We start from the raw sequence: 26838 nt of genomic DNA, 5'->3' as shown, positions 1-26838 counted from the left end.
ATTGGGGAAGACAGAAGATGCAAAGAAAACATGTTGTAGGGGGTTCCTTCTTAACCCTTTAGAACTACCAGTGTACTGGGGATTCTGACCTCTGGAAGAAAACAAAGATCAGAGGCACAGGTTGCAGATGAGGCATGTGGGGAGACGGCAGGCAGGGAAGGGAGTGTGCGTAGGAGGCATGGTGGACGTCGCTCGTGGTCAACCCAGCAGGCAGTCCTCTCCATCCTCCTGCTTGGGGGCAGAGACGCCTGGATCACAGAGAAGAAAGCAAGCAACCCCACCCACCACCCAGGGTGTGAATCATGATCATTCTAAGTCAGTGGAAAATCCATCTCTCTTGGCCAGAGATTGGTCTTGGGGTGGGCGTAGTTCTGGCCAATGATTCATAAGGGGAAGTCTATCATGGTAGGCCTTCACTTGTAGGATAAAAAGACAGATCTCTGAGAAGAAAGCTTTTTTTTTTTAAAGGATTTTCTTATTTATTTATTTATTTATTTATTTATTTATTTTTGGCTGTGTTGGGTCTTCGGTTCGTGCGAGGGCTTTCTCCAGTTGCGGCAAGCGGGGGCCACTCTTCATCGCGGTGCGCGGGCCTTTCTCTATCGCGGCCCCTCCCGTCGCGGGGCACAGGCTCCAGACGCGCAGGCTCAGCAATTGTGGCTCACGGGCCCAGCTGCTCCGTGGCATGTGGGATCTTCCCAGACCAGGGCTCGAACCCGTGTCCCCTGCATTAGCAGGCAGATTCTCAACCACTGCGCCACCAGGGAAGCCCGAGAAGAAAGCTTTTTGACGCCACTGTTCTTGGGGCAATGCTGTGAGCCCATGGTGCCCTGGAGTTGGAGCACCCATCCTGTGGCCATAAAGTATAAACTGAAGAAGAGGCAATGCAAGATGGCAGATCACAAAGACATATAGAGTCTGCATCCCAACTGAAATTGTTGAACCATCGAAAGACCGTGGAACTGCCAACCTATAAGTTGCTTTGTAAGATAACGATGAACAAAAAAAAACCAAAACAATGAACATCTTCATAAATCAGATCAATGTTCACTGAGTGTCTGTAATCTGGAGCTAAAAGCATCCTGACTCAGGTAGGGTAGAAAAAGTTTTACGTACTTCTCACAATAATTCTGTAAGGTGGGAAATACTATTAACTCCATTTTACAGATGAGCAAACTAACATAGATCATTTAAATCATTGTCTCAAAATCACAAAAATATAAGTAAATGCCCAGATGGAGATTTGATCATGGGCTTAATTCCAAGTTTGTTCTCTTCCCACTATGAAATCTTATTATCACACAAAAAAAGGCAGAGTTCGTTACAAAATTATTTGCATAATGACCAGGAGTCAAGAAAATGGATACAAAATTCTATTGAGAAGCAATTTGAATCCATTCTCTCTTAAATTCAACAAAAATTTACTGAGGGTCTGCTCTGGATTAGGCACTGGGTTACAGAACTGTCCTCAACCAGGCCCCTGCTCATGGTTTCAGAAGAACAACCAACCTTATACTCCGGGACAGCCTTACCTTGAATCACTGTGACTTCAGATGTCAGTGGGCAACCACATGATTCAGTCATGCATCTAGAGGCAAAACATCTGGAAAACAGAAAGATGGAACTCTTCAAGAGCACGGAAAGACAATGGAGTATGAAAAAGTCAACTTATCCTTCGGACAGTCCCCAAAGCCCCCATGTTTGATGCCATGTGGGCCAAACATTAAAATGAGTGGAGACATCCTTCACCTTCTCTTATGTGGCTGTGGTGCTTTGTCTCCCTTATCACTACCTCCCCCTCCCCCAGCTCAGAGGAGGCAGACCTGCTGTAAACTCACCCTCATGATCCCTAACTCTGACCCTATGTCATCCTCCTCTGTGTTGCTGCTGAAGATGCGACCTGAGCTCCCAGATCCTTTTGTGCTGCTGTTGACCCTTCTTCCAAATCTCTTGCAGTCAAGGTGCCAGGGAACTAGGCACTGCCCTGACTGCAGGCTCACAAGCTGCCTGAGTAGCCAGGGATTTAGCTCTTTAACCTCATCGGCAGGGGAGGCGAATTTTCCAACATGAAACAGCAAGAGTCTTATACGTAGCTCCAGGTTTAGTCTATGAGAAATGCTGAAAATAGGTAGAATAATAATAATAGCAAATATTTATTAAAAAGTGGCCTTATTATAACTCCATTTTTTTTCCAAGACACCAATCCCCAGAAAAAACATCTGCTTTGTGTCATATTCTCAGAAGTGCAGCTTGTTCTTAGTCATTCTCTCTCTCCTCTTGTCTTTCTCTCTTCCCCCTCTCCTTCTATCTCTCAGGTCAGATGCAAGTATTGATGAATGATCAGTTTCAGGGCCAAGAAAAGCCTCCAGGAGAACTCTTCAAGACTTCGACGTGAGGCCTGGCCTGCTCAATATTTTCATCGTTGATTTGAGTATTGGCAACAAAGCATGCTCACCAAATTCTCAACTGAAGCAAAGCATTTAAAGAAGATTCTTTGATACTGATACCTGTGTTCAAAACTATAAGACAGTCAAATGCCAAGTCCTGTACTTAGCGTCAAACGTCAATTTCCCAAAGGTTAAATGGGCATCTGGCTCAAAGTTGAATCTGTATTTAAAGGTCAGATTTTGTGTGTGTGTGTTGCATTGTTTTATATTATACATATTTTTTTAATTTCACAGACAGTCAGAGTTAAAAGGGAACTTCAATGTATCAGCTCTTTATTGGACACCCATGAGGTTCTACTCACTGTACTGTTGTGGTGGTCAGAATAGTGGCCCTAAAGATGCCCACATCCTAATACCCAGAGCTTGTGAATACAGTATGTTCAATGGCAAGGGAGAATCAAGGTTGCAGATGGAATTAAGTTTGCTATTCAGCCAACCTTAAGATAAAGAGATTGTCCTGGATTATCTGGGTGAGACCAATGTACACAAGTTCCTTTGTTGTTGTTTTTTTCATTTATACAGCAGGTTCTTATTAGTTATCTATTTTATACATATTAGTGTATATATGGCAGTCTGGTGGGCAGAACTCAGTAAAACTTTAATCTGCTTGTCTGCTGATGGCTGGGGCTGAGTTCCCTCCCTATTGGTTGTTTGGCCTGAGGCAACCCAACACTGGAGCCTACCCAGGCTCTTTGGTGGGGCTAATGGCGTACTCTGGGAGGGCTCAAGCCAAGGAGTACTTCCCAGAACTGCTGCCAGTGTCCTTGTCCTCATGGTGAGTCACAGCTGCCCCCCACCTCTGCAGGAGACCCTCCAACACTAGCAGGTAGGTCTGCTTCAGTCTCCTATGGGGTCACTGCTCCTTCCCGTGGGTCCCAATGCACACACTATTTTGTGTGTGCCCTCCAAGAGTGGAGTCTCTGTTTCACCCAGTCCTGTCGAAGTCCTGCAATCAAATCCCACTAGGCTTCAAAGTCTGAGTCTCTGGGAATTCCTCCTCCTGTTGCTGGACCCCCAAGTTGGGAAGCCTGACGTGGGGCTCAGAGCCTTCACTCCAGTGGGTGGACTTCTGTGGTATAAATGTTCTCCAGTTTGTGAGTCACACTCCCAGCAGTTATGGGATTTGATTTTATTGTGATTTCACCCCTCCTATCATCTCACTGCAACTTCTCCTTTGTCTTTGGATGTGGGGTATCTTTTTTGGTGAGTTCCAGTGTCTTCTTGTCAATGATTGTTCAGCAGTTAGTTGTGATTCCGGTGGTCTTGCAAGAGGGAGTCCACAAGGTCCTTTAAATGTGGAAGAAGGAGGCAGAAGGTTAGTCCAGGAGGCATTGAAAATGCTGTGCTGCCGGCATTGAAGAGAGAAGAAGAGGCCATGAGTCCAGGAATGCAGGCAGCCTCCAGGAACTAGAAAAAGTAAGGAAGCACATCCTCCCACAGAACCCCCAGAAGGAACACAGCCCTACTGTACTTTGATTTTAGCCCAGTAAGACTCATTTTGGACTTCTGACCTCCAGAACTGTAAGATTTAAAAATCTGTGTTGTTTCGAGCCACTAATTTTGTGATCATTTGCTACAGCAGCAAGACAAACTAATACCACTAGGTTTGTTTAATATATATTTACTTTCTTATTTGCTCTTCACTATGGCTGAAACATTTGTCTCCATTTTACAAGTGAGAAAACTGAGGCTCAGAGAGGTTAAATGACTTGCCTAGGGCCATACAGCTATTCAGTGACAGAGTAAAGTTCAAACCTGAGTCTGCCTGACTACAGATTCCAGGATCTTTACTACACTCTGTGCTCCGCGTCAGTGGTTAACACACAGCTGACAGCAGACTACTCGTCCTGAAGTGAATATAGGAAGGAGTAACTTTTTAAAATAAAATTAGAATAGAAAATGAAAAGAAGAAATTAGGAGAGATAAGAAGGGGAGAGGGGAGGAGAGATGAGGGGAGGGAAGGAGAGAGTAGAGTGCACTGCAGTTGCTATGGGTAAATGTTTTCTAAGAAAATTTTAGATATATTTTAGATGGATGTTTGTGCATGATATAAAATGTATTTCTCACTGCGGTTGAAGTAAAAAAAGTTTGAAAGACACTGCCCTACAACATATCTCTAGAGAGAAAGGGAAAATACAGCCCAGCTCCTACCCTGGGAATACCCATAATCTAAGCAGAGACTCATAAAACAAACCATTGGAATGCAACATAGTATGGGCTGGGTCTGACACAACCTGCCAGAGAATCACAGTTGACACGACAGGTTCACATCATCCTCACTGCCCACTGGGGGTCCACAGAGGCCCTTCAGGAGCTCACACACAACATGTGCAAAACGGAATTCACTACCTGACCACAACACTGCTGCTCCTCTACAGCCTACCTGCAATGAACAGCATCATGACAACCTGCTTGTTCAAAATGGAAACAATATCGCCTTCTGTCCTTTCATCTCTTCTCTCACCAAGACCACTAGACTCTGCTTCCTAAGTCCCCGAATCATCACTTTTTCTCCATCCCTATGGCCACAGCCTTGAGAACCTCCTCCTCTCCCATCTGGACACCTGGGATTCCTCCCAGCCCGTCTCCCTGACCCCAGCCCCTCTCTCTCCAGTCCACAATGCAATCTGCAGCCACGGATCCTACTGTGTCTCCTTCCTCCTTGCTGCCCTGCCTGGCTTCTCCCTTGCAAAGCATTTTGCATGTTCAACATTTGGACCCAAAAGTCTTCCTTTCCAACCACTTCCCTAGTACACAGTCTCTACAGCCTGCCTATACCCAGCTATCTGAAAGTCCCCACATGGACCATCAATTTTCATACCTTGCAAACTTTGTACTTACTTTCTGTCCTGAGAATGATGTTCTTTCCACTTTTGATTTAGGAAAACCCTTGGTCTAGCAAAGCTGGAAAAAACTTTTCTGACTCCCTCAGGCAAAAGAAATCACATCCTCTGCTGAGCCACACGGCTGTGTGAACATATTTCTTTTACAACATTAATCCAAATGTATCCTGTTTCCTTCTCCAGTGCTTCCAGGGCAGCAACCACATTACAGCTATACTTTCCCCCCAATTCCTAGCTAGGGACCGGAATGTGGTGGGCCTTTCCAAAGAATAAGTAAACAATGGTTGGAATGGAGCTCCAGACCTTGGTATCGGTCTACCTCTTCTGGATTTCCTTCTGGATATCTCCCATGCCCCACAGTCTAACACGTTCAGAAGTAGACTCTGTATTCCCCTCCTAAACCTGATCCAATCCCAGAGGACGCCACCTCAGTAAGTGCAGTCCCCGAGCCAGACATCTGGTCAACCTCCCTGTCACTCTCTCCTTATCTCAGAAATAGGCCAGTGTTAATTTACCTCTGAAGCCTATATTTAATGAATTACCTCGTTTTTATTTTCACCATCACCTCCATGTGCCAACCATCATCTCCTGCCCGTTGCTGCTGAAACAGTTTTTTCACTACTCCATCTACATCCATATTTGCCCATCCCACACTCTAATCTGTTCTATTAATGGTAACCAGTGTAATTGAGAGAGAGCTCTGAACATGTCACTGTCCTATGTAACACCCTTCACACCAAATCTTGAGATGAAGTTCAATTTTTTCAATATTCTTTCTTTCAATATCCTTCCTTCCTTCTTTTATTCTTTCCTTCCTTCCTTTCTTTCCTTTCTTTCTTTCCTTCCTTCCTCCTTCCTTCCTTCCTTTCTTTCCTTCCTTCCTCCTTCCTTCCTTCCTTCCTCTCTCTCTCTCTCTCTCTCTCTCTCTCTCTCTTTTCTTTCTTTCTTCTTTCCTTCAACAAACCCTTACTCAGTCTAATCCCTGATGACTTTTCCAGGAACTCCTTGCCTGTCTGGCCACACCAGCTTTCTCATGGTTGCACCTTCCCCCTAAGGGATCCCATGAAGCTTCCTCTGCTCAGGAGCAGGGATAATTCCATCGGAGAAGACATCATTTTTTCCTCAGCTTCACTGACACTTGACTGATGGCAGTCTACTAGAGTCTAAGCTTGCTAAAGGGAGGAACCATATCTATCTGATTCATCCTTCTCTCCATCCCCAGCTACCAGCCTGGCACACTGTAAGGGCTGACCTAACATTTGATCAATGGAAGAATTTAATCAGTGGAGCTGGCTGTTCTACAGAGCACCAGTTTCCCAAAAAAGTCCCCAAGGCCCTTGCTGGGGCCAGAGGGAGGCAGAGTAGGTGAACTCAGGACCCCATGACCCACTTTGCCCAGAGAAGATCTGCGTGGGTCTGATTTAGATGCTGGGTCTCTGCAGAAGAGTTTATTTTGAAAATAAGCATTCTACTTGTAAGTTGTGTAAGAGTAAATTTTAAAACCAGGAACATGGAGGAAAGGTGTTGATAACAAAGGGAAAGCAAGAGAAAATTTGGAGGATGATAGACTGGTTTGCATCTTGATTGTGGCAGTAGTTACACAATTGTATGCATTTGTCAAAACTCATAGAATGTGCTGAATTTTACAGTGTGTAATTTTTTAAAGCAAATAAAAGTAGGAAAAATTTGATTACCTTTGGAAGTTATTTCCAGATTCATAAGAGGAAGGAATTTCATATCATGACAAAAAATGTATGCCATGACCAAACACAGACACATAGAGCTTAGGAGGACCTGGAATTAGATTTTCTGTTCACATGCAAATACAAGCCTCGCCTGAATACAAGGCATGCAGCCATTTTTCCCAATAAGAAGAACAAAAAATTGTTTCAGGCCCTCTTCAATATATCAACTATGAGAGCAAATTACATTGCCAAATGACTATAAAATTTAGTTTATTAAATTGTTACAAATAAATATTTAAAATCTCATATTATATACAATAACATATTGATTTAGAAATATTGCTTTTGGGGCTTCCCTGGTAGCTCAGTGGTTAAGAATCTGCCTGCCAATGCAGGGGACATGGGTTTGAGCCCTGGTCCCGGAAGATCCCTCATGCCACTGAGCAACTAAGCCCGTGAGTCATAACTACTGGGCCTGCGCTCTAGAGCCCGCGAGCCACAACTACTGAAGCCTGCGCGCCTAGAGAAGTCACCGCAAGGAGACGCCCACACACCGCAATGAAGAGTAGCCCCCGCTCGGCACAACTAGAGAAGAGCCCGTGCACATCAACGAAGACCCAACACAGCCAAAAATAAATAATAAATAAAATAAATAAATTTAAAAAAAAAAGAAATATTGCTTTCTTCATTCACACATTTTATGAAACAGCTTTCTTGGAACTCTTCACATACACTGCTGACAACAGAATGTCTGCTGTCACCAAAGACATTTTTTGAGCCGCATAACACAAAACATGGTTCATCAAAACACATCATCTTTACTCCCATAATAGTTGTTTAAAATATAGGATTTTGTGACTCCACATGATGTTGTCACTGAGATGATTTTTATTAGTCTTGTAGTTATATTCCTGATTTCCTTAAAGCAAAGCTTCTCAGCTAGAGCACAACGGACATTTGGGCTGGATAATTCTTTGTTGTGGGGACTTGTCCTGCGAGCAGCAGGATGTTTAGCAGCATCCTTGGCCTCCATCCACTAGGTGGCAGTAGCACGCACAACCCCTATCAGTCACGACAGTCAAAAATGGCTCCAAAAATGTCCAAATATCCCCCAGGAGGCAAAATCGTTCCCAGATAAGAACCACTGCCAGAGAGCAAACTCTTACTGTACTGTTGTATTATATTATTTTTAAATTATTTATTTATAATAACCTCAATATTTTGAACTGCAAGGTCAAATACCCAGAAACCATTACTAAATTTTTCAGAAATTCCTTTGCTTCATCTTTTACTGATTCTATTATTTGAATCTTAATGCCTTAAAAGTAGCATCAACTAAAGTATTTAAAGAATCTCCACGCTTATTTGTCTTCCCCAAATAGACATTTGTTGTATTCCCTGTGTAAGAATTCAAATATAAAAGAATTCTTGCTCTTTTGAGGGTTATTCTGGGGAAGACCTCACCTGAGATGCAGGCACACGGGATAACTCAGCCTAATCTCACCTACAACATTCCCACAAGTGAGCATTCAGCTTTTGCTTGAATAATTCAAGTGACAGAAGTCTCATGACTTTAGCAATTCTGATGGAATAGTTACTCAGGTCTCCCTGCCCTGAACTCCTAGGCATCAGGCCAAGTTCTGCCCCTTTGCAACAGGACACCACTTTAAATATCTCAAGACAACAAATGAAGTCTCACTTTAGTCTTTTTTTTTCCAGGCTACAGTTCCCCCGGCTCCTTCAGCTCATAAGACATGTTTTCTCAGTATGACTTTACCCTAGGCCTCATCACTGGCCTCTGAGAAATGTGGCTTAGAATGAACCTGGTGAAAGTCTGATCAAGACACAGAGAAAGGGACTTTGATCATCTATGCCCTGGACACTTTGCAGGCCAGAACTGTTCAGCTTTTTGATAAAAAGATCATACCATTGTATAATATTCAGTTTAGGAACTATAAAAAAAATCACATAAATGCCACACAAGTAACTATTTCATCTTCCATTAAGTAAACCAAAGAACAATAGTACATGCTCTTCTGAACCTAATTTTTCCCAATAATGAGAGATGTTTTAGTGAAATTAAAGGGTCACAGGAAAAAAATGACCATGTAATATCTAGAGAGCTCCCATCCTTCTATAAACACAAGGAAAGAGAGCTAGAGACAAAGAGAGAGCAAGAGACTAAAAGACAGAGAGAAAAAATATCAGCCTCTTATTAGTATTTTCTATACAGTCTTATTTAGGCTTTATTTAGTGGTTCATTGTGACTCTCAGATTCCTTACTTGTGTGACTGCACAAAACCAATCCTGCTCCACTGGTTTTAGAAGAAAAGTCGCACTGTTGTGACAGTCAGATGCAATGATACTCTGTATCCTTTAGCTATAGAGCATGAAAAATAAATAATAAATAAAGCTTGATTTCTGCTAAACCTTAAAGGAGTGACTATCCAGGCCTATTTCTCCTAACGCTTTATCCCAGATAGTGCAGAGTTATATGATTGAGATTCAAAGCCATCCCATAAAAGGATTAGTAACATAAAGGAGCTGGTACAGAAAAAGTGTATTTTATAATGGTGCCCGCCACTGAACTGAAAGATGTCTGATGACAACTTTCCTATCTGGCCTTCCAATTCTCATTCCTCCAAGAGTCAAGGCACCCAATAAATGTGGATTGACTCATGGCCCTTGATAAGGATGCTTTGAAGAAGCCATTGCTAGTTTTGGCAACACTGAAACCTAAGCCACATGTGTTTTTGAGGACCTCTCCTCCCAACCACTGATGTATCTTTTTCAGGGAAGAAGCCAATGCCCACCAGTTACCTTCTCTGTGGGATGTAATGAAAATGGGCCTTGAAAACAAACCCCGACCTCTGGATTATTGCCAACCTCCTTTCCTCTTAAAGACTCACCTGACCCATCGTCCAGCTCCCCCAAGACCAGCTGAACACCTGGATGAAAGTCTTGTTAACACAGGTCAACAGCAGACGTCTCCTGGTTAACAGGCAGCTCCATTTTAGACGGATGCCTACACTCAAAGGAATGACTAATAGAGGCAGTTCAGAGCAAAAGGCAGTCCTAGGAAGTAGGCGATTTTGACCTTGTCCTCTACTCTGGGTAGGTAACCCTCTGCTCTTCAGTGGGAAGCCGAGGGGGAGGACTGCCGTTTGTTTGCTTTGGGTTGTGGGCTTTTTTTAACACTTCACGAGCCCTTTCGTTTAAGGATCTTATTACCTCAATCATTTCTTCAAGTGCTCAAATTATTGACCACCTCATCTGAACCGGTAGACAAGCCTAATTCTCACATCGGCGGCAGCAGGCAAGGGCCAGAGGCTAAGAACCACCTAATCTGACCATCAGAGTTTTAATTTCCTCCACCGAGAAGCAGGCAAGGCAATGAAGCTGAGAGCAAGACACATGCAGCCTGTCAACAGCCATCCTTCCTGCTCCCGAGCAGAGATCCAACACCAATTTAGTCTTATCTGTCTAGAAAATCATTATTTGAAGACCTGAAAAGGTTAAGAGAGTTCCAGTTTTCACTCCTTGTACTTTCATCTACAGCACGAAGAGAGGAGGGAAACTGACAAGCATGGGGCTAATTTGCTTCCCTCAAGCACCCACAGGGGAAATATTCAGATTGTCTCTACAGGGTCAAATAGAAGTCAGAATTCATGGCACGTTCTGTCCCTCTCTGTGCTGGTAAAATATCAGCCTTCAAGCTAAAATAAAGGTGGTGGGTCTTGGGTGGAGAAGAGTATAAAATGGGAAAAGCCAGCTGGGCCTCTTCCTCAATTATACTAAGGGCAGTTCTTAAGAACCTACTGTGTGCCAAGCATTGCCAGTCACATCCCCCCAGGGGCTCACAGCCTAGGGAGTGGCAGATAAGCAAACCAAAGCTTATAGAATTGACTGAGGTTTAAAGCAGTCATAGTGAGGCCAATGAAACAGTAGTGTAGATGGAGGGAGTGTACAAATATAGGGAATTACATGGGTAAAAGCACTGAATTCTGAAGCAGCAGAGCATTCAGCTGATGCAGGAAGAAGAACAGCAGGCCATCGGGAGATCCATGGAGAAAACGTACTATGTAAACGGTGACCACATTCATCCAGAAGCGGCCTCTGACCACCCAAAGCTCAGGGTCCAATTTAAAAAGCTAACACATATGTAACAATTAGGATTAGTTAAGGGATCCTTGTATGGTGCTGACCCTAAACCCAGCAGAAGAGCTTCAGGAAGGTCAGAAAAACCAGAGAAGAAAATCAGGAGTAAAAGCCCTAGGCCTTGAAGAGCAAACATAAAAGGAAAGAAGGGGAGAGGGCATGCAAGGCAGAGGAGAAGGATGAAGAAAGACACATTGGTGGAAATAAGACAATTAACAAAGACCTGTCAGGCTGCAGACAATGGCTTGTGCTGGGAGACAGCAGACATTCATATTATGGGTGCCTAAAATTAATAACCACCAGGATGAATATACAAGCAGAATTAGAGTGTCGTATACTCAACTGGATGGCAGAGAGTTCTGAAATCTGTTCCTACTCCTTCCTTTCCTGTCAGACCCAGAGATATTCCATCTTCCCCTCCTCTGTTCTCCCGGGTAAATAAACACCGTGGTGATGGAGAATATCCTCCACACCTTATCTTAGGAAGAGGCCCCTTTTCAGGGGCTGTTATGGCCTCTGAGAAAAAAGGCATAGATGGGAGGAAAAATGAAGCCTTCCTCCACCCCCCACCCCCTCCCATTTTATACACAAAGAAGCAGAGGCCCAAAGAGAAACACTAACTAGAGTTTCCAAGACCACACCCCTATCCTTGATAGACAGAGGCACTGATTAAGGCCCTGAAGTGCATGAGGACAGCACCAGATTGAAAAGCAAGAGAAGTGGATGACTTAGGTCTGAATGTTAGGAGAGAACATAATCCGACAGCAAGAGGAAATGGAGATGGAGTGGTGAGATAACAAGACGAGAACTAAGAAAGTGATGGCGGGCTGGAGTAATCATGGGGGTTTTTTTGGTGTTGTTTCTTATGTTTTGGCATCTTAAATACCTCGCTGGCAGGGAGAGACTGTCCCCATCAGGGCTACCCAGTTCCTAGAGGTAACAAAGGGCTCTGCCAGGAACAAGTCTTTCACAGGCAAACTATGCAATCCAGAGCCCACATTCTAAATCATCTCCTCTATCTGCTTCATGCACTCTAGGAGACTATATTCCTTTGCCTTAATCACCCAGGGCCAGGTACCAGACAGCTAGAGACAGCCCCTATGCCCCAAAGCCCACTGGAATTATTCAAACTACCCAATCCTAAAGCATTTACTCTGCCCTGCCTTTTCTTTCCCTGTGGGCTAGGCTTTCCCCTCACTCCTGCTTCCACCTCCTGACCAAATCTGGTACATCCCCGCGTGACCCTGTATGGCATGTGTGTCCCCTTTTTTCAAGAAATATACATAATAAAAATTCTTCTTTCAATGGCATTGGCTTCTCTGTGTCATCACTCGGTCAGCTTTATAAATTAAGACTGAGTCACATATCATGGGACCAGATAACATTTTATCATGAAATGAAAATTTACCTGCAAAGCATCCTCTCTGGTACAAGATTACAGACAATCTCTTAGATCTGAATAGCCCAGCCAAAATAACAGAGCAGGCTAATACTTCCTGAGACCAATAATGTATTCATAACCAATACATTAACTTTTAAATGAAACATTAATAAAACATTTTAAAATGACATGAAAATGAGTAGCATGCTCACATATATACATATATATATCATGCTCATATATACACATATGTATATTCACAATCACATTTTTTTTTTAATTAAAGCAAGCTCAAAAGATACAAAAGGGTAGCAGGCAGGCAGAAGAGTAATTTTATGTTATTTATTAAATACAATAACTAAACCTCTGGAATAACTTCATCTTCAAAAAGAATCAAATGTGATAAATGGTAGAGGCAGGAAAAATGTTCACTGTCAGAAATACAAAGAGAAATAAACAGTTAACCTAATTCTGAAAACAAGTATACAGTTTCACATCGTTATGAAATGTGTGGGATCACAGGAACATACAGAAGTTGTCATCTTAGAAAGGAGACAGGACTCAATTTCCTTGGATAGACAAATAAAGGCAGAGAATGGTGACTATACAGAGATATCATGAAGTGGTATTGTTCTTCCTTCCTTAGAAAAAGAACCTCGGACATTTTAGTTGGGCAAATGGCTACCTAGAGAAGATTGCATTCTTCAGACTTACTAAAGCCAGAGGGCTAACTAACTCTTGAGTGAGTTGTAAGGTGATGTGTTGTATGTGATTTCTGGGGTGTGTCCTTAAACAAAGGGATACACCTGTTTTCTTCCTTGTCTTCATCCTCTTTCCTGGAATGTGAATACAATCATTGGATCTCAAGCAGCCATCGTGGCTCATGAAGATGGAAGCCACACCCAAGGTACAGGAGAGCACTAAGCTGGAAGGTATCTGGGTTCCTGAGGATCATGAAAGTAGGGCCCCGAACCTCCCACTTCTTAACTATACATAAGAGAAAATAAATTTTATCCTGTTTGAGCCACTGCTATTTCAGGGGATGTTTCCTTACAAACATGAGGGTAAGGAAGTTAATTATTTGAGAAGGCTCACCTTGAAAGACTTGTCTTCTTAGCAAAGCAGAAGGTAAGATTATAAGCAGAGAGAAAAGAATGAGGAATAGATGAGGTGAGGGCTTGTGTACGGCAGAGTGGGATAAAGGAGGACATAAGAGGGAACCAACAGAATAGAACTAAAAGGAGTCTCCTGCTGAACTGAGGCCCCCGCTGAGAAAGGGGGGCATGGATACTTACTAGACAGACAGTCTCATACCAGTTTTCCATGACAATGCACACCTATGATAATACTGGAAACAGAATACAGACACTGGGGAGCTTTGTGTGGTTAGTGACGGTCAAAGCAGGCAGAATGAAAGGGTAAGGGAATAAGAAAATCTTATTTGCCTGTAAAGGCATAGACAAAAGGATAAGAGAACCCAAAGAAAGATAGAAGGAAAAAGAATAGGAAAAAGCTAAGGTTCAGGGTCATGATGAGGGCAAAACCAGATTCAGAGAAAAGAGGAAGATGGGGTACCAGTAGAATTTTAAAGTATTTGTGGACACACTTTTAAAGCACCGTACCCACATCTACCTGTACCCATGAGCTTTAGTGTTTTACTTCTTGCTGATCCTACCTGCCACAGATCATGCTACACATGCACCTTCCATACTGAGAGGCAAGAGGCACAATTCTGCTGCAGCAGGTAACCTAGAGTCACCCAGAAAGACTCCACAAAGAGTCAGGGAATCCAAGAGCTGCAAGGGAAAAAAAGCCAATTGCACAGCCATGTTCCCTTCCTGCTGAAAATAAATTATAATGAAAGGTGTATTTCATTTCTGCTCCTCCCCTTTCTCAAAAAAAAAAAAAAAAAAAAAAGACCTGATAAGTATTATAGCTAGACAGTAAAACAAAACATGTTGAAATGATTCTGCTAAGAAGTTCAGACAACTTTTGAGTTGGGGCCAGCATAGCACAATGAACTCTAAAGGTTTGAGGCGATCTTTGTTTGTTTGTATGATTGTTTGTTATAGAAGGGGTACGGAAGCAGAGGGGTGTGCGCCAGAAGGAAAACACAACATTCTGAAAATAACGTGTCAGAGCTTTAGGTGGAATGAAGAGATTTAGATTTATTGATAAAGACTAAAGTTTAAAACATTTCCGAACAGGAACATATTTGGTATTTGTTTTCAAATCTCACATTATTTGCAGTTACAACTGAAATGCTGGTAATATTCCCAAGCACGGAGAAATTGATTCTCACACATTTACTTACAGCTTCTGGTAGTTTATGAGTTTCTGGTAAATACAATGTCTGTCTTTTCTCCAACTTTTACACATTCATTTGCCCGTCTAAGAGAAAGATAACCACATGCTTCACTCCTTCCTTGTGACAGATGTATAAAACAGAAGTCACACAAACATAACGATGCAATGTATACATTCCATAGTGTCTGTGTTCCTGCCATATGTTCATGTAGTGTCTGGTGTTGTGCATAAACAGTTCTGATCAGTTACATGGAATCCCAATTTTGTTGCAGTGTGATTACAACATCTGAGCGACCTTGAAAGGTCATTCCCTTCCCATCCCATCTAGGATAATACTCCCATGCCCCTAGATAAGTCCTTGTTGAAAACCTCAGAAGAAAGAAATCCTGCAAACTCTTCTAGTAAACTTTTTTTTAACAATTTACACAGTAAGATTCTTATTTTTGCTATCTTGGAAACTGTTTCCAGGAATGCTGGCATTTAACCTTTCAGCTTCACTAAATGCTTTTGTAATGTAAATAGATATACTTTAATTTGTCTTTGTGGGCCAGTAAGAAGTCTGCACGTCAGATTGTATTAAAGTAGGGCCCACTTAGAGTTTGATACAATCAGCTCTCATGCCAAGAGTGCCCCAGAGCGGGTGCACGATTCTCTGGCACCAGACTCAGAAGTCACAAGTGCCAACAGCATCTTTCATCACGACTGCCTCCCTGATGACAGGAAGGTCATTTTGCAACCCCAGGTCCCCTTGTCTGTCATTATCACACAGAAATGGGGAGTCCAATCTTTGATTTTTCCCTGACAAGTGTCTAAGCAAAGAGTGTTTAAAATACGTCAAAACTAAGAAATGCCCCCTAATTAACTTTTTCTGTGCACACCCTTCCTCCCCCTTCAGTGTGCTTTCAACAGCCAGCGCCTGTGTATCTTCTTTGGGAATGCCCTTATCCTACTAGGAGGTCAGCTCCTGGGGTTTACATCCCACCTTCTACAGGGTAATAACCGTTAATCAAAACTATTCACCAAGGGAGAAGGGAAGCCTAACTCCCTTGCTCCAGGAAAGAAAACACTGAGGTGTAACTTACCTTTCCCTGGGAATCTTCCTGAAGACTTGGCCTGAGACCACGTGCTGCCTTGGCTCCCATCCCCTCCTGTCCTGCTCCCCCAGCCCCTCCCTGGTCTCCATGGGGAGCCCTTCTTGAATAAAGCACTTGTACAGGAATTCTCATTTCTGGGTCTGTTTCTGCAGAACCTGACCTAAGACATAGCCAAATCCATAAAAGCAATCAAACTAACAAAACTTGCAAAAGGAGTTATATCTAGTGGGTACCATCAAGAGTTTCCAAGTTAAGACAGGACTCTGTGCCTTTGACGTCTAAAAGGATAAGGTAGGAGGAGTAATTTAATATTTGTTGAATTACGAGGGGTCTTCTGAAGACCTCTTGTACTTTGACCATCACTGCCAGTGATGTCCAGATGACTGAAATGAGAGAGAAGCAGTCATTTGATATTTGGACTAGGCAAGATGGGTGAGGTTATGCTACACTTACAACCAAGCCCCCATGTCAGCAGCTAACAACAAAAGAAGGTTTATTTCTCCCTCACACTACACACGGCCAATATGGATCGTCAAGGAGCTCTGTTCCGTCTTGGCCTTTATGTCCACGTTCACCACGGCAGGGGAAAGCGTATATGGTGACGCACACGTTGGCCCTCAAAGCTTCTGCCTGTAAGTGACACATATCACTTCTGCTCATATTTCATGGGCTAAGGCAAGTCACAAGTCCATGACTAACAGGAAGTAACAAGGAAGTGAATTCTACTGTGCCTGGAAGGATGAGAAACAAAATATTTGTGAAGAACTCTCATGATTGGGTCATGAGATCAACCTCCTAAGTATCAACAAGCAGCACCGTGAGAAACGAGGTGTTGACTGCTTCTAAAAAGTGAGCCAGGCACATGACAACTTTGAGCTACCAGAGTTCCTATGAGATTTACTCATTCAACAAACATCTCTTAATATCTTCTCTAAATAAGGGACTATGCTTAGGCCTGGAGGCAGCAGACCATCAAGACACTGGCCACGTGCTCTGGAATTAGAGGGTATGTGTCAGAACCCCAGATCCACCACGTACTAGCTGCACCAGGTCAAACAAATTACCTTTCTGACTCAGTTTCATTATCTGAAAAATGGAGACAATAATAGAAGGTATCTTATAGAATTGATGAGGCAATTAGAAATGATAATGTATGCAAATAGCCAATCAATGTAAGCTATTATCTTCATTATTATTCCAAAAATAAATGAGACATGGTACCCACCCTGAAGAAGCTCACTCCTAGTTACAAGATATGCCTTTTCAACCCATGTCAGTTCTGTTTGAAAGATATTTCGTGAGCACCTACTAGGTGCAGGGTGCTGGCTGGACACTGCAGCATAAGAAAGAATCAAATCCTGTCCCTGCCCTTAAAAACTGGAGAGTTTGGTGGGTGAAACAGAAACAGATAATTTCAGTATTCTTGAGTGACAAGATGGAGGCTAGGGGAATGCAAAAGAGGAACATTTAGCTAAATCAATGGTAAACAGGCAGCTTTTTGAGGGAGAACTTTTCCTGGGGTGCATTTCATATGTGTGAAATCAGTTCTGCTTTAACTCAAGGTCAGCAAAGAAAGCTTTCAAGCCCTGCGTCTCCCGGAATGCCTCCCTGCCCGCTCGGTGTTTGGCAGGTGTAGCTAATGGCACGAGCGACCCCCAGCCCCTCTTCTCTCATCCTCCATGCAGACTCTTAGAGGCCCTCTTCCGCGGGACTGCCAGTCAAAACTCGAGAAGGATACGCAAAGGGCGCATATCTGCCCCCAATGAAATACTGGGTTCTCCTCACAAAGTGAATTCTGATAAACAAATGAAATGTCTCAAAACAGTCACAGCCTTCATGTCACAGGAGTTCTGTGAGCAATTCCACACAGATCTATGACACTATTTTACCCTTGCTGGGGGAGAGATTTTTTTAAATCCTTTTCCATGATTCATCTGCTCTCGGGAACACAAAACCTCCGATTGCATTAAAACGAATATCGGCATCTATCGGTTGTGTGAATTTCTTATCTCTTAACCCAGAAAGGCTAACATAAGCTTTCTCTATGACTACAGTCAGATACAATGAAAATAAGATCAACAGGCCAGACACTTCCAAGAGAAATAAGGCATACTTTTCCATATTTAACAGACCATAGACATATAATATAAATGCGAAGCCAGAGGGTCCTGTTTTTATTTACAATCCACTTGAAAAAGATGGTTTCTATGGCAGCAGGAAATGTCAGGGATTTTTCAAAGGAGCTCTTGAATTTACAAAGATTCGCTCACCCCATTAGAAGTCTTTCTTCTTCTTTGATGGTACGCCAGAGCTGATGAATTTGGAGTGATTTATGCCACGGTGCTTTTTCTGCAGTGTTCCAGAAGACGACACATGGAAGGGGCTTTTGCTTTCTTCTCTAGCAGTGGGTTCCTTACCAGGGCATCTGCCTGGAGGTTTGTAGACATCCACATGGAAAGGAAAGAACAATGGTTAATTAATTCCATTAGACAAGAAACAGTGGGCGTGCATGAGTGAGAGGGTGGCCGCAATCTGCCACTGATGCTTTGAAAGGATGCAGTTTAAGAATTTCCAGTCTCCTGACTGATAGGCTGATCAAATAAACACCTGCATAATTACTCCTGTAATCAAAAGAAGAAAGAAACATTTAATCTATCTTTTCATTACTTGCGGTTGTAAGTCGTGGACTCGGCATCCGTCAGAGACTAGAACTGCTAACATTACTTTCAAATGTGCAGGCCAGGCTCCACTTCAGCCAGCAGGTGGTTACCGTCACCAAGGGCCCACTAGCTGAGAAACAGCCTCCCAGGAGGTTTTACATCTTGGCTGGCATGGTCTCCACTGTAAGGGAAAGGCAGTTTTGAGGGGGCGAGAGAGGATGCAGACAGGAAAAAAAGAAAGGAACATTCCCAGAAAAATAAATAACAGGGGCAAAAAAATGTAGAGGAGGCTGATCCGTACAATTGCCAGTCCTGATCTCTCTCCCAAGCCAGACTCGCATGTCAAACTGCCCGCTCGCTGGACGTCTCCATTTCGATGTCTCTGCAGCAACTCAAGCTCGCCGCCAAACGGAACCTTCAGCCCTCACGCAGCACCGGCTTCTTTTCCTGGGCGTACAGCTCAATAAATGGCACCACCACCCACGTGGCCAACAGAGCCGGAAACCGGGCGGTCATCCCAGAGCCCGCCCTCTGCCCTCTCCTACCCCTCACGGTTCCCACGCCCTGCGCTTCCCAGTGGGTCGCAGCCTGCATTGCCACCTCCCGCCTTAGGGGGGCGCCCTCACCGCGCTCCCCGCCCAGGGTCTTCCGCTTCCATCCATCGCCACGCTGGTGCCAGAGTGCTCTTTCTACAGGCAAATGCAAGCGCGTTTGGGGTTACACGCTTACTTAAAATCCCCAACGGAACCCGTAGCTTTTGGAATAGTTTGAAAGCTTGAACTTAGCGATCAAGACTTGTCACAATCCAGTCCCGCCTGGCTCTTCTCAGCAGCTACCTCCGCCCGTCTCTACAAACAGCATTTCCTCTGCACAGTGACTGCTCCACGTCGCCCCGAACACGCTCTGCTGTTTCGCAGCGGCTGCCTTCCAACAAGCAACAGAAGGGTCAGTGTCTGACCAGGTTGTGCTCAGCTGCGGGGAGCGGGTTGATGCTCTCTCAGCATCACTGCGACATGACACCCACCGAGACAACTAGGAAGTGGAGTCACTGGGCCTCTGAGACCACAAACTGTGAACGATGGCCACACACACATGGACTTGTTCCGCTCCCTCTCCTCTGGCACCTGTCGTATTTCACTCTGTAACAGTGAATTGAATGGAGCGAAGGTCCATCAGATACCCCGCTGACAGGACAGCCGTGTGGCTAACGTTACGGAGTGAGCTGTGCTGGGAGCTCGGTGCTGGGGGTGAGGGCTCATATCCCCATTCCTTGGTTGAGAAAAGTGCTTCAAAATATGGAAAAGAAGCAACATCGGTCCCTTTTCCATAGGGGCAAGTCATCACGTCCTGAGGAGAGAAATCCAACTCTAGACCCAGGCTTCCCGCTTGCCTTCTGTTTCCTCAAATTTAAAAGCTACAGAGAACTGACCTCTGGCTCCATCCGTTCTTGTCCAGGGCCAAATAATCAGAGCTTGGTGAGAGTTACAGAAGGAGAGCTCTGCCTAAGATTTCCTGTTCTAACCAGGGCACCTGCACCAGCAAAGAAAGAAAAACTCTTCCCTCTTTGACAGAGGAATTTCAATATGTAAATATACATACATATACGCATGTGCGCGCGCATACACACACACACACACACACACACACACACACACACACTGCCTCTTTGCAGACTTATCTGAATAGAAGAATATTGGAAACAACCCAGATATGTATCAATAGAGAACTCACTAAACCAGCTGTTAAAAAAGAAAAAGAATGAGCTATATATTGGTATAGAAACAAATTCAAGTGTTTTTGCCAGGTTGTGAAAAGATATATATTTAACTAGATAGAAAAAAGCAAGTTACAGAAGAATAACTCTACCTTTGAGTAAAATGAGGGAGAAAATAAGAATATATGTTGGGTTTTGTTTGCATATGCATAAAGAGACTAAAAACAGTGTAGACCTGGAAGAGATTGGGATGAGACCTGGGTGCTTGAGGGGCAGGAGTAAGAGGGAACTTTCTTTTTATGTCTTTTAAAATATTTTAAACCACATATGCTATAAATGTGGTATCTATTCAAAAATTAAATTAAGAAAAAATCTTTCCTATTTGTACACCCCTTTACAGTTTAAAAAGCTATTTCACATGTGTCACCTCATTGAATTCTCACAATTCTATGAGTTGTTATTATTCTCACTTTATAGATAAGAGAACTAGTTTTGGAGTCATTAAGTGACCTGGAAACAGGGTCATGATTAAAGCCATCAAGATGGCCACAGGTGGCCATGGTAGTGGACCTTCCCACCAGGCCCTCTGTCTGACAGCATCCAGCAAGGATGCAGCCCAAACCTGGGGGAACTCACTGTGTTTCATCTTGTGAAGGAGTATGTCATTCTCCTCTTTCCACACTCCTACCTGTGATGCCAGGAAAATCTAACCTTGAATTTAAAAAGTTATCCTGCGTTGCAACACAAATACCTCTGCGAGGCATGACACACTTATAGTGTGTACAGAGCTTTGGTTTCAAGAGTAGGAAACTGACTCTGTTAACTCATAAGGGTAAATTAAGTGAAACCAGTATAATAACTGGTAGGGTACAAGCAAGAAAAAGCTTGTTTTCCTCTCACTGCTGCCTGCAAACATCCTTGTTCAGGGTTCCCTTCCTCATCCCTGGCAACAACTTGGGCAGATCAGCTCCTGTAGATTTTCTGCTTCTTCCAGTATTGATGAAGTGTCACCTTCAGGCATAAACAGTACAATCCAATTTGCTACCATCAGGGAGGACCATCTCTCATCCCTGTTTGAGCTTCTGTGCACCCACACACAGGGCAGACCCACAAATCTGTAGACAGAAAGGGGTAAGGAGGGTGCGCTCTGCAAGAGTCTAGGCTCATTAAAATTATTTCTTGGATATGCACCTTAACTATCTAGGGCCAGCATCCTGTTTTTCTCCATCCTGTATTCCCCTCAGGGTGCACCATCAAGGTGCCTGCAGTGGCTCATGGCTTGATGGTGGGCAACATTCACTTACTGGAATGGCGAACTACATTCTTTGTCCAAAGCACCTCCTCTTGGTTGTAAATTCGACCACAGTTTGGAAGGCATTTCATGACCAATTTGTCCTGCATCGTTAGGAAGGCTCATTCCTAAATCAGGCACGGATTCTGCTGATAGGCCGTTCAATGTGCTAATTCTTTGCCCACAGCACGACAGCAGTAGGAAGCTCAGCGAGTCTACGGACCACTGTAAAAGTGGGGTTGGTTACAGAGAGAACCAAGAAAGCTGCAGAGCTCCAAAAAGCAGGAAACTCCTGCTCAGCATGAGGACCCTAAGATGAGTTTATCTTGCATACTGTCTCCTCAATTAGAGAGGAAAAACTCAGGGCTTCTGTCACCCACGGTGGGAGACAGGCACCTGGCTTTACAGTTGAACAAAGACATGATAGAAGGAGGGGGCGGCAGGTGAATGCGAGGGGCCAAACAGTGGCAAATGTTTACTACCCCTTCCTTAGTAACATCATTGGTAAATCTGTTAATGAGCTTCCTTCCAAAGCAACAACGGTGGAGACTAGCTCCCTCTGCTGGGAATGAGGTGCACTGCAGGCAAAGGTGGTAGAGCCATCCAGCCGAGGCATCTCCCAGGAGAGGCGGCCAGGGTGGACCACGGAGGTAAAGGGGATGGAAACCTCAGAAGGGAGACAGTAAAGGGAAGGCAAGTCCCCCAACCTCTGCTGCTCACTCCCAGCTAGTCTAGGCAGAACTCATCCCCTGTAGTTCATCTTTGCAACAATTCAATACAAGGATGTAGATTTCTGACCAGGAAAAAAAAAAAAAAAAGATGCAACCTTCTTAATTTATTAATTATATTTATACAATAAAAATATTTGTGGCTAATTCTCTCTTCTAGGTAGGGCCATTAACTTTTCACTGTCTCCTGCAAGTCGCCACTCCTAGTCCTTTGCATAACCATCTAGAAAACCTGAATGATGTATTTTAATATTGCTGTAGGTGCAGATAGACCTTTAAATCACATTATTTAAATATTAATGACATAGCAAGGAAGCACCCGTACTGACATGTGTTATACAACTCAGACCAAATAGGACACTAAATCCGCCAGCGCCTTTGAAACTCCCATTAGAGATAATGAGGTACAGGTACGGATTTCCACCCAGTGTCCGGCACTGGTTTGCTCCACATCCAGCCAGAATAAATTAACCGATCATTCTTCCTTCAAAATGCCGTGTAATGACTTGCGCAGCTCCACAGGAGGATAACAGGAAAACACCTATTTGTTTCTCAGTCTTGGAGTGAATGCCACATTCTTGCAAGAGCCGGATTCCACGCTGCTGGATGAGAGCTGCAGCCTTTCTTCTGGAAAGGCCGAGAACAGACGCTCCGTTCTGTCCACGTCTTCCTCCTAGCTGGCTTGACAGGACTGGGTGCTCCCAAGTCACATTCTAGGTTTCTTGGATCTTTTAGTAGGAAACTGAGGCATCATAGGCTGCAATGACTTACCCTCCTAATACATCCAGTGAACTGAGGGCATCTCAGCTCCCAGGCCAGGGTTTCCTCAACCTCGGTACAATTGTCATTTGCAGCAGGATGATTCTTGGCTGAGAGGGGCTGTCCTGTGCACTGTCGGATATTTATCAGCAACCCTGACCTCTATGCACTAGATACCAGTAGCAGTTCCCCAGCTGTAATACTCAAAAATGTCTCCAGACAATCTGTCCCCAGCAGAGAGGCAAAATTGGCCCTGGTTGCGAGCCACTGACATATATTAATTAGATACCTCAGTGTCTTCACGTTGCTCCACAGCTATTCAAAGCCCTCACTTCAGAATCCAACAACCTGGACGATTCACCTGCTGATTAAAGTTGACATATTCTTCATGGTGCTCTAGACCAGAAAAGGGAATTAAAGTTGCAATGGAATATAAGAGACCAGGAGGAAGACTCTGAGTTAATCACCTTAGGTTGAAATAAGAGAAGTCCATGAATTCTAGGGGAATTCTTTCTCTAACCACGCTGGATCTGACATACCACAGTCTTAACACCCAATTAAAATTGAGCCTGACTCTATTTATTCTAGAAATACTTGGTTTTTTGTTTTGTTATTTTCACTTTTATTTTTTTTTAATTTTTAAAATTTTTATTTTATATTGGAGTATAGCTGATTAACAATGTTGTTTTAGTTTCAGGTGCACAGCAAAGTGATTCAGTTATACATATACATGTATCTAATGTTTTTCAAATTCTTTTCCCATTTAGGTTATTACAGGGTATTAAGTGGAGTTCCCTGTGCTATACAGTAGGTCCTTGTTGGTTATCTATTTTAAATATAGCAGTGTGTACATGTCAATCCCAAGCTCCCAATCTATCCCTCCTCCCACCCACCCCTCCGTAACCATAAATCCATTCCTCTAATCTGTCAGTCTGTTTCTGTTTTGTAAATAAGATAATAAATGTTTGTATCATTTTCTTTAGATTCCACATACCGCATAAGCGATATCATATGATATTTGTCTTTCTCTCTCTGACTTACTTCACTTATAGAAATAATACTTGTTGATCATGGGACACCATGCAATGAGCCATGGTACAGACAATCTGGTTGTCATATTTTCATATTTGATTTGGTTTGAGTTAGATATTTTCTAATATTTGTAACTGTGCTAGGATATTAATAATATTACTCAAAATAATGCAAAAAGCCATGCAATGGTCCCATTCTTCTGAAGTGTACATCCTGAGAATTTAAGCCTACAAGAAGCTGAGGAGCTGCTGAGGAAAGTACTGAGTGGAGATGCATCACCAATGAACCAACCAGTGACTGAGAACTTGAGCGCCCATCTGGGCACTGTGATGCCCGCAGACAGACATCTTTTCATTGATGCTGTTTTTGTGTGTATTCCTGAAGATCTGCTGATGTCTACAGCAAGAAAAATAACTTGCAGGTTTATAATTAGGGTCCAGGTTACAATTTTGACTAACCCAAGTGGATTTTATGCCAGACACCATTTCATCAAATCACGAATACTTTGATAAACAAAAATGTATGTGAATCTCTCAGAGCACGCTGGAATAGACCCGTCTCGAATACCACAGTGGGACCCCTGCTCAATTCAGTACGTTCCTGTGTTGCATCACACAATCTAACCTCAACCTAGGTCGGTCCTTCTCAAAGGCCACAAGGTAATGCTGATGCAGCTAACCTTTGAGACCCACGGACCTAGAAAATGAGTCTCATGGAGAAATTAAATCAAACCGTAATTCATAAAATTGCTCATTTTCCTTACTACTACCAAACTTAATCCAGTTATCTTTGCATGTATTATTACTCACATTATTAACATGCACAATATTGTTTGTAGGTGGATTAGAAAAAGAACAATGCATAATCAACAGAATCCTAGTCTCCTTTTCTCCCTCGAAAGTCTTGAACTACATGAGAATCTGGCTGACACCCACCAAATCTAAGAAATTCTGAGCATCTTGGCACCTTCCTCTTTATCCCTCATACATACGTATTATTAGGGAACATATGTTGTTTAATCAAAAGATAACATTACCCTGGATAATGTTCATGAGCACTGGCAAATATTTCACTTACAAGCTGCCATAGTTAATTATCTGGAAAAATATAAATATTCTCATTTGGCCAAATTCCTTGTACCTTCTCCCTCTGTATCTCTTCTGCAAACAGCAGCCCCAGCCAGCTGTCCCATTGCTTTTGCAAACAAAGCTTTTAAAATACAGGCCCACTGGTTTTTAAAAAGTCTGTTTCTAGTTGGCAATGCATCACTGTGAACTAATATGGGCAATAAGGCCAGAGCACGTCAGGGAGGATGAGAGATTCTGACAGAGGGAGAAAGAACACAGGCTGTCATCAAGTACCAACAGCCCAGTAAGGATCGGAGGTTCCGTACAGGTGGGCTCGCAGCCACACTGATGGGGTCAAATCCCAGCCCTACCCCTCAGACCACCTCCTTGAAAAAGGGGGATAATGGCTCCTCACAGAGTTGTTGAGGATTACATGAGCTAATCCAAGTAAAGCTCTTAGCTTAGAGCCTGGCATGTAATAAGTACTCTGTACATTTCAGCTATTTCATTACAGTTTTGTTATAGCCCCAAAAATCATTTCTGAAGTAGCCAACATGATATCGTTAGAGAGCTGAGTTGAGCTCATGTGACTTTGTGCATACCTGTGCCTGGCAGAGAATATGTGTCTGCTCTACCACTCCCTGTCTCTCAAAGAACATTTTGAACACTCACTATGTGCCAGGCACTGCTCCAAGAGCTTGATGTGATTTAAATTATTTAATTTTCACAAAAATGATGATGTTGAAATGAGGCGCAGAAGCTAAGCAACTTAACCAAGTTACACAGCTAGTAAGGACTTAAACCCAGTTTGTCACCACAGAGCCCACACCTCACAACTTAGGCTATGCTGTCTCTCTATAAATATCTAAATACTTAGTAAATATTTTTGATCAGGTGAATGAACTCTTAAAATGCAAATAATTATGAGAGAAAGTAAAAATATGAAAAGTTAAAATGATATTAGTAACCATACACTAACTAACATTTGAAGTTCATGATGACTTTTTTATGAGGGCCAATGGTAGGTCAATGAAATGACAAAGCTTTTTTATCATCTTAATCATTTTAAGGTCAGGAGGGATTTGGAAGTGAGATTATTGAACAGGAAAAGTACTGTATGGTGAATTTATCACCCTCGCACATTTTATCTCAAGAATGCTTGCTCCTGATCTTTGCTGCTGAGAGGCCTTGAGATGTTTAGAAGGCGCAGATTCTAAGTAGGCCAGTGAGGGGGCTCTCGAGGAGCAGGCAATATTTGGTCTGCTGGTGAAGGTTTTATCCAGGATCCAGCTGCTACCAAGAGCAATTCCATAGACCAACTGTGGAGATAAACAGTAACCCACAGGCCCAGGGTACAGGGTAGTAGCCCCCTCTGCTTCCCGGTAACCCATGCTCAAGACCAGTGGTTTTTGCCTCTGCCCACCTAATCAAAAGGTATCTCACTCGGCACCCTTCTAGGTGTACTAGTAATCAGACGCTCTGAAATACCCTTGCAAAAGAAGAATAAAATCTGAAGAAAAAAAAAAGTGTATAGAATTAGTAATTCTGCTTTCATTTGATTGTATCTGGGAATCCCCCACAAAATTATGACCTATTCCTGAATTCTACTTTTCTATGGAAATCATTCTATGCAGAAGAAAGGAAGGGGCAAGCTAGGGATGCACATTCTTGG

The 26838-nt window shown here is 43.2% G+C and overlaps 1 long non-coding RNA gene across 4 annotated transcripts; it reads right to left on the bottom strand.

Annotated features, from left to right (window-relative positions):
- Positions 1-23331, bottom strand: LOC103006329 (uncharacterized). Of its 4 annotated transcripts, XR_009009111.1 has the most exons (6): positions 18877-23331; positions 18583-18756; positions 18186-18344; positions 1839-3734; positions 1533-1603; positions 1-231 (listed from the first exon to the last, which is right to left on the bottom strand). It is a non-coding gene; the product is annotated as an uncharacterized LOC103006329 (long non-coding RNA). The 4 variants fall into 4 exon arrangements; XR_009009109.1 differs by having other exon boundaries at positions 18583-23331; XR_009009110.1 differs by having other exon boundaries at positions 1-228; positions 18583-23331.
- Between the last annotated feature and the right edge of the window lie 3507 nt (positions 23332-26838).

This window comes from Balaenoptera acutorostrata, chromosome 8, assembly GCF_949987535.1.
Source record: "Balaenoptera acutorostrata chromosome 8, mBalAcu1.1, whole genome shotgun sequence".
NCBI lineage: Eukaryota > Metazoa > Chordata > Mammalia > Artiodactyla > Balaenopteridae > Balaenoptera > Balaenoptera acutorostrata.
The sequence above is the reverse complement of the archived record's forward strand: the minus strand, read 5'-3'. Positions and strand labels throughout refer to the sequence as shown.